This window comes from Oryctolagus cuniculus, chromosome X (genome assembly GCF_964237555.1).
Source record: "Oryctolagus cuniculus chromosome X, mOryCun1.1, whole genome shotgun sequence".
NCBI classification, from domain to species: domain Eukaryota; kingdom Metazoa; phylum Chordata; class Mammalia; order Lagomorpha; family Leporidae; genus Oryctolagus; species Oryctolagus cuniculus.
In genome coordinates this window covers 30526791-30534467 of record NC_091453.1, presented here as the reverse complement: position 1 = coordinate 30534467, position 7677 = coordinate 30526791, and the positions used below count along the sequence as shown (strand labels likewise).

The window sequence follows — 7677 nt, the reverse complement described above, 5'->3', positions numbered from 1 at the left end:
AACATTTCTTTATGGTGAAAACATTCAAAAATCCTTTCTAGCTGCTTTTTTCTTGAATCTTTGTTTTGCTTTGTAACATTAGCAGGAAGCTGGATCTGAAGTGGAGGTGGGACTTGAAGCCAGCCATCCCGACATGGGATGTGGGTGTCTTAAGCAGTGGCTTGACCACTGAGCAGCAAGAGCCACCCCTCTAGTTTTTTGTTTTGTTTTGTTTTGTTTTGTTTTGTTTTTTAGAGAAGTATTACAGTACATTATCTATCGGCCCCTTACTGTGGAATAGAACATCAGAACTTCTCACTCCTATCTATACATCTTTTTGAGGATTTATTTATTTTACTTGAAAGTCAGAGTTACACATAGAGAGAGAAGGAGAGGCAGAGAGGCAGAGGCAGAGAGAGAGAGAGAGAGAGAGAGAAAGGTATTCCATTCGCTGGTTCACTCCCCAGTTGGCAGCAATGGCTGGAGCGCTGCCGATCTGAAGCCAGGAGCCAGGAGCTTCTTCTGAGTGTCCCATGTGGGTGCAGGGGCCCAAGCACTTGGGCCATCTTCTACTGCTTTCCCAGGCCATAGCAGAGAGCTGGATCGGAAGTGGAGCAGTCGGGACTCCAGCCGGCGCTCATATGGGATGCCAGCACTGCAGGTGGCAGCTTTACCCACTATGCCACAGTGCCGGCCCCCTATCTAACTATATCTTAAAACCCATTAGTCAGTCTTTCCTCATCCGTCCCTCCCCACTGTATTCCCTAGCCTCTGATAACCACCATTTTGCACTTCTATGAGATTAACTTTTCTAGATTCTAGAATGTTTTCTATACTGGCTGTACTAATATACATTCCCACCAACAATATATAAGGGTTCCCTTTTCTCCGAGGTTCACCAGAGCTTGTTATCTTTTATTATCTTTTTTATTAGAGCCAATCTAACTGGAGTGAGGGGTTAGCTCATTGTGCTTTGGATCTGGTTTTCTCTGATGCTGAGCGATATTGAGCATTTTTTTTCATGTACCTATTGTGCATTTGAATGTCCTATTTTAAATTGGATTACTTATTTATTTATTTATTTTTGCTATTGAGTTATTTGAGTTTCTTAAATATTCTGGTTTTTAACCCCTTGTCAGATAGGTAACTTGCAAATATTTTCTCCCATTTATATCTTGTCTCTTTATTTTGTTGATTGCTTCTTTTGCTGTGTAGAAGTTCTTTAGTTTGATGAGACTTCACTTGTCTATTTTTGCTTTTGTTTCCTGTGCTTTTGAGGTCTGATCCAGAAAGCATCTTGCCCATTTCAATGTCCTGAAATGTCTCCCTTATGTTTTCTTCTAGTAGGTTCAAAGTTTTTTTTTTTTTTTTTTTTTTTTTTTTTTTTTTTTTTTTTTTTTGACAGGCAGAGTGGACAGTGAGAGAGAGAGGCAGAGAGAAAGGTCTTCCTTTGCCGTTGGTTCACCCTCCAATGGCCGCCGCGGCTGGCACGCTGCGGCCGGCGCACTGCGCTGATCCGATGGCAGGAGCCAGGAGCCAGGTGCTTTTCCTGGTCTCCCATGGGGTGCAGGGCCCAAGCACCTGGGCCATCCTCCACTGCACTCCCTGGCCACAGCAGAGAGCTGGCCTGGAACAGGGGCAACCGGGACAGAATCCGGCGCCCCGACCGGGACTAGAACCTGGTGTGCCGGCGCCGCTAGGCGGAGGATTAGCCTAGTGAGCCGCGGCGCCGGCTAGGTTCAAAGTTTTGAGTCTTAGCTCTTTAATCCATTTTAAGTTGATTTTTGTATATGGTGAGAGAGAGGGGTTTAGTTTCACTCTTCTGCATGTGGATATTAAATTTCCCCAGTACTATTTATTGAAAAAGCCATCCTTTTTTCAATGTATATGCTTAGCAATTGTCAGAGACCAATTTACTATAAATGCATTGGTTTAATCCTAGGCTCTATATTCTGTTCCGTTGATCAATGTGTCTGTTTTTATGTAATAGCCTGTCATTTTGATTTTGAAGAAATTTATTTATTTATTTGAAAGTCAGAGTTACAAAGAGAGAAAAAGATCATCTAGCCCTTGGTTCCCTCCCCAGATGGCCACAACAGCCAGGGGCTGGGCCAGGCTGAAGCCAGGAGCCAGGAGCCTCTTCTGGGTCTCCCACATGTGTGACAGGGGCCCAAGCATTTGGGCCATCCTCCATTGCTTTTCCCAAGCCATTAACAGAGAGTTAGATTAAAAGTGGAGCCACCGGGACACGAACCAGTGCCCATATGGGATGCTGGTATTGCAGGAAGTGGCTTTACCACTATGCCTCAATGCCAGCCCCTGTTGTTTTGATTATTGTAGCTTTGTAATACAATTTTTTAAAAATATGTATTTCAGAGGCAAAAGACATAGAGAAAGCATTTGCATCTGCTGGCTCCCTCCTCAAATACCTGGGAGCCAGGAACTCAATGCAGATCCTTCCATGTGGGTGGCAGGAACCCAACTACTTGAGCCATCACTGCTGCCTCCCAGCATCCGTATTGGAGTCAGGAGCTAGAGATGAAAATCAAACCCAAATACTCCAATGTGGCATCTTAACCAGCATGCTAAACACCCACTCTCTGTGATGTATTTTAATACATTTTTAAAGATTTATTTATTTGAAAGTCAGTGTTATAGACAGGGACACACACACACACACACACAGAGAGAGAGAGAGAGAGAGAGATCTTCCATCCTCTGGTTCACTCCGCAAATGGCCACAGTGGCTAGGGCTGGGCCAGGCCAAAACCAGGAGCCAGGTGCTTCATCCAGGTCTCCATGTGGGTGGCAGGGGCCCAAGCACTTTGACCATCCTCTGCTGCTTTCCCAGGTGCATTAGCAGGGAGCTGGATCAGAAGTGGAGCATCTGGGTCCGAACCAGCACCCCTATAGGGATGCTGATGTCACAGGCAGCAGCTTAGCCTGCTATGCCGCAATGCCGGCCCCGTAATCTATTTTTAAAGTCAGGTAGTGTGATGCCCCCTGCTTTGCTATTTTTGCTCAAGATTCCTTTGGATATCTGGGATCTTTTGTGGACCCAAACAAATTTTAGTAATGTGGTTTTTTTTTCCTAGTTCTATGAAAGATGTCCTTGTTATTTTGAGAAGGATTGTATTGAGTCTGTAAATTGCTTTGGGTAGTTGGACATTTTTAATGATATTGACTCTTCCAATTTATGAAGAGAAGATATCTTTTTTTAAAAATAAGATTTCATTTATTTATTTGAGAGGCAGCATTACAGACAGAGAGAGGGAGAGACAGAGAGAAAGGTCTTCCATCTGCAGGTTCACTCCCCAAATGGCCACAACGGCCGGAACTGAGCTGATCTGAAGCCAGGAGCCAGGACCTCCCTCTGGGTCTCCCATGTGGGTGCAGGGGCCCAAGCACTTGAGCTATCTTCTGCTATCCCAGGCCACAGGTAGAGAGCTGGATTGAAAGTGGAGCAGCCAGGACCAGAACCAGTGCCCTTACAGGATGCCGGCACACTGAAGGCGGAGGCTTAGCCCACTGCACCACAGTACCGGCCCCGAGGATATCTTTTTCATTTCCTTGTGTCCATTTCAATTTCTTTTATTTCAGTGTTTCATAGTTTTCATTATAGAGATATTTAACCTCTTTGTTAAATTTATCTGCATGTATTTTTTGTAGTTATTGGAAATGGTATTGCTTTCTTGATTTCTTTTTCTGATAATTCAATATTAACCTATAATAACACTACTGTTTTTTTTTTGGAGGACAACAACAATTTTTGCTTTTATTATGTGTACTTCATGTTACACTCTTCACTTAAAAATTTTTCAGTTCATTAATCTAGGTGAGATGATCCATAAAAATATGCAAGAATGTTATTTATAAAATACCAAAATTTCTAGTTCATTTTTGCTTATTAATTGCACTAGGAATGCTTACAATGCTCCGAAATAATTTGCATATGTGGGCACAAACTTCATTCTTCCTTCATAAGATCTGCAATAGGTAATTGAATTACCACTAACTCACCTAAATATGGGCAAAACATGCAAAACAAGAACATAAAACTGGAATGAGAAAAGAAAACAGCACATTTACACAATAGTTTACTGGTAAATCAAAGCCTGAGTTGGAATCTCAACAAGTACATTTATTTTTTGCTAAATGAAACTTTTATCGCCTTACCTACAAATCATGCACAAATGCCCATCAAACAGGCTTTCTTCAACTAAGCACAGTTTGACTCAGAAAAATTCAAAGATGAAAAAAAAAGATTTCTTTTTTCCTGGCAAAAAATCTTTTACAAATCCATAAGATGTTTTTCACAAGACACAAACTGGTCCCTGCTTTTGCATGTGACAGGTTGTTGTTTTAGTGTCACGTTATCACACATCAAGATTTGCCACAATAGTTAAGGGGAGGCAGACAGGCTAAGAAAAGTCACCAATGCGACAACATGTTTCAATTTGAGACCAGTCACTGCTTATTACCCAACCAGATTATAAAAACACCGTGGTAGACGTGTTGACTCATCCTTCTAATCAGCCTGCTGATCTGGTCTTCCCCTATTGCCCCTATCTTTACCCTCTACAAAACAGGTGGTCTTCTTCCTTCATCCCCTGTGTGGAAAAGAACTTGAAGGGCCCCAGGAAGTTATTGGATCTCTGATGTGTCTTCCAACAGTATGGATCTCATGAATCAGATCCTCCATGCACATGATAACATATTTACTAAGAGATTGGGCAATAAGAGCGTTGTCTGTCAAGGCAACTCACTTCTTACTGATTTTGCCATAACCATCCTTGTACATTAGTTCATTTACTGCTTTCAGATTCAGGTACCTCCAGGCAATACATGTTCCCACAGTCCTTGGCATGTGAGTCGAAGTCTTATTGAACTCAACAAAAGTGCTGTTGAAGAGATGGCAAAGGTGAAGAGACTGCAACACGCTTAGGACTTTGGAGCTTACACCATTGATGCTGCGGATCCTGATGACAAATGCCAGTTTGGGCTCTGCAGGTGCATAGATATTGCCAGCTTTTCTCGCCTTCCTCGCCATTTGAATTTCAGTTCCGTACGTGTGCCTATATGCCTTGTGATAATGCTCAGCTTTTTCATAGATCAGCTTCCTTCTTGCCTTTGAAGCATATTTTGGGTAAACTTCTTTCTTGGGCTCTTGATCTTGAGCTCTGTGAAATTCCCCCCCTTTTTGTTAAGCATTTCTGGCACATCAGGAACCTGCCTTTTTTCCCTCTTCAGAACCCTCCATGATTTCAGCTGGAGAAGAGCCAACATGGCTGATTTCTGTAGACTGACTTCATATCCTAAAACTTCACTGAATTTATTTTTTTAGTTCTAATAGATTTTTGATGGAGTCTTTGGGTTTTCTATATGTAAGAGTATGTTACCTGCAAGCAGTGATCGTGTGGATGCCCTTTATTTCTGTCTCCTGCTTGATTGCTCTGGCTGCGATTTCTAATACTGTGTTGAATAGAAACAGTGAAAGATGACAACCATGTCTTATTCCAGATTATAGAGAAAGTCTTCCCCTTCCCCATTCAGTATGATGTTAGCTGTTAGTCTGCTGTATATGGTCTTTATTATGTTGAAGTATGTTCCTTCTATCCCTAGTTTGTTCAGAGTTTTTATCATGAAAGGATGTTGGCTTTTATCAATTCCTTTTTTTGTATCTACTAAGATGATCATATTATTTTTGCCCTTCATTCTGTTGCTGTGTTATATCACATTTATTGATTCGCATACCTGTGCATTCCTGGAATGAATCCTATTTGAAATTGGAGAACAAACTTCTTAATGTGCTGTTGGATTTGATTTGCTAGTATTTTGTTGAGAATTTTCACAACTATGCTCATCTAGGATATTGGCCTGTACTTTGCTTGTTGTGTCCTTGTCTGGTTTTGATATCAGGGTGATGTTGGACTTTTTTTTTTTTTTTTTTTAAGGCAGAGTGGACAGTGAGAGAGAGACAGAGAGAAAGGTCTTCCCTCCATTGGTTCACTCTCCAATGGCTGACACAGCCGGCGCGCTGCAGCCAGCGCACAGCGCTGATCTGAAGGCAGGAGCCAGGAGCTTATCCTGGTCTCCCATGGGGTGCAGGGCCCAAGCACTTGGGCCGTCCTCCACTGCACTCCCTGGCCACAGCAGAGAGCTGGCCTGGAAGAGGGGCAACCGGGACAGAATCCGGCACCCCAACCAGGACTAGAACCCGGTGTGCCGGCGCCGCTAGGCGGAGGATTAGCCTAGTGAGCTATGGCGCCGGCTGGACGTTTTTTAAGATTTAAAAATTTATTTACTTGAAAGTCAGAGTTACAGAAAGAGAGGGAGGGAGGAAAGGAGGGAGGGGGAGAGAGAGAGAGAGAGAGAGAGAGAGAGAGAAAGATTCACTTCCCAGATGGCCACAGTGACCAGTGCTGAGCTAAGGCTAAGCAAGGAGCCAGCTTCATCCAGGTCTTCCACATGGGTGGCAGGGGACCAAACACTTGAGCTACCTCTGTTGCTTTTCCCAGGTCATTAGCAGAGAGCTGGATTGGAAGTGGAGCAGCCAAGACTTGAATAGGCACCCATATGGGATGCCAGTGTTGCAGATGGCGGGTTAACCCCCTGCCTACAATTTTGCCTACATTTCCAATGGCTCTATCAATGTCCTCTCAACTGCTTTTCACCACAACTTCCAGTATTTTTGGCAGTGCCTTTAGGCTTGAACTTCTCTATACTCTGTTACAAAGGAAGTGATCTCTCTTTGAGAAGAGATCCAGAATTCTGTTTCACAGCCTGTTTCTCCCCCACGGCACAAGTTCTGAGCCATGACTCTGGGACTGTGGGTGGGAACAGTGATAAGTTTCTCCCTGAATGAAACCCCCACTTCAAGATCTGAGTGCCTAAGCACTGGGAGGGCAGCAGCCCCAGGTACTCATGCCACCTGAGACCTCTACCTCACAAGCTGAAAGGGAAATCAAGATTCTCAGTATTCTCAGTGGTGTTACCCCCAAAGCATAACCTCCATTCCACAAAAGGGGGCTGGCAGAAGATGGAATTCCCAGGCTCTTGGCTATAGTCATTTGGAACGTAACCTCAGTGGCGGGAAGCTGAAGACAGGATGAGAAATGCTCACAGGAAGCTAGACCTCTTACTAAGAGCTGGGGGGGGGGGCATACTTGGCTACAGCTGTCTGGGGTGGAGTCCTTGTCTTCCTGAGCTGGGTTGCAGGAGGGGAGAAGATCTTGTTCCAGATACCACAGATTCTCTCTGCCCTTACCAAGTTTTAGTAGATTTTATTGAATAAATGTTTCTTCATTTGCTGTACAGACCTTGGGACCATTTTCAGAGGCTTTGAGTGACAGTTTAAAAAAATAAGTTGCACCTGTTTCTCTGAGAAAGGGTCTATAGAACTTTCCACAGTGTCATTTCCAAAGTGGTAAACCTTGTCTTTGCGTTTTACATTGACCCATGATTGCCAATTTTCTACATCTTCTCCTTGAAGCGGAAGTCAAGGTACTAAAGTGGATCCAGTGTGCAGTAACACTGCAGGCTCAACTATCTTGATAGATCAATGGATCAATCAATTAGAAGAACTTCCATGAAAAAGGAACCATAGCTAACTGGTTAACATGGATAGAGAAGCACGCAGAGCACATATGGGCTAGGCAAGGAGCTAGTTAGTGATCAAAGGACTTAAGATATTGCCAG

The 7677-nt window shown here is 43.5% G+C and overlaps 1 pseudogene; it reads right to left on the bottom strand.

Annotated features, from left to right (window-relative positions):
* Window positions 1-4446: 4446 nt before the first annotated feature.
* On the bottom strand, window positions 4447-5239 carry LOC100346400 (large ribosomal subunit protein uL30 pseudogene; annotated as a pseudogene).
* Between the last annotated feature and the right edge of the window lie 2438 nt (window positions 5240-7677).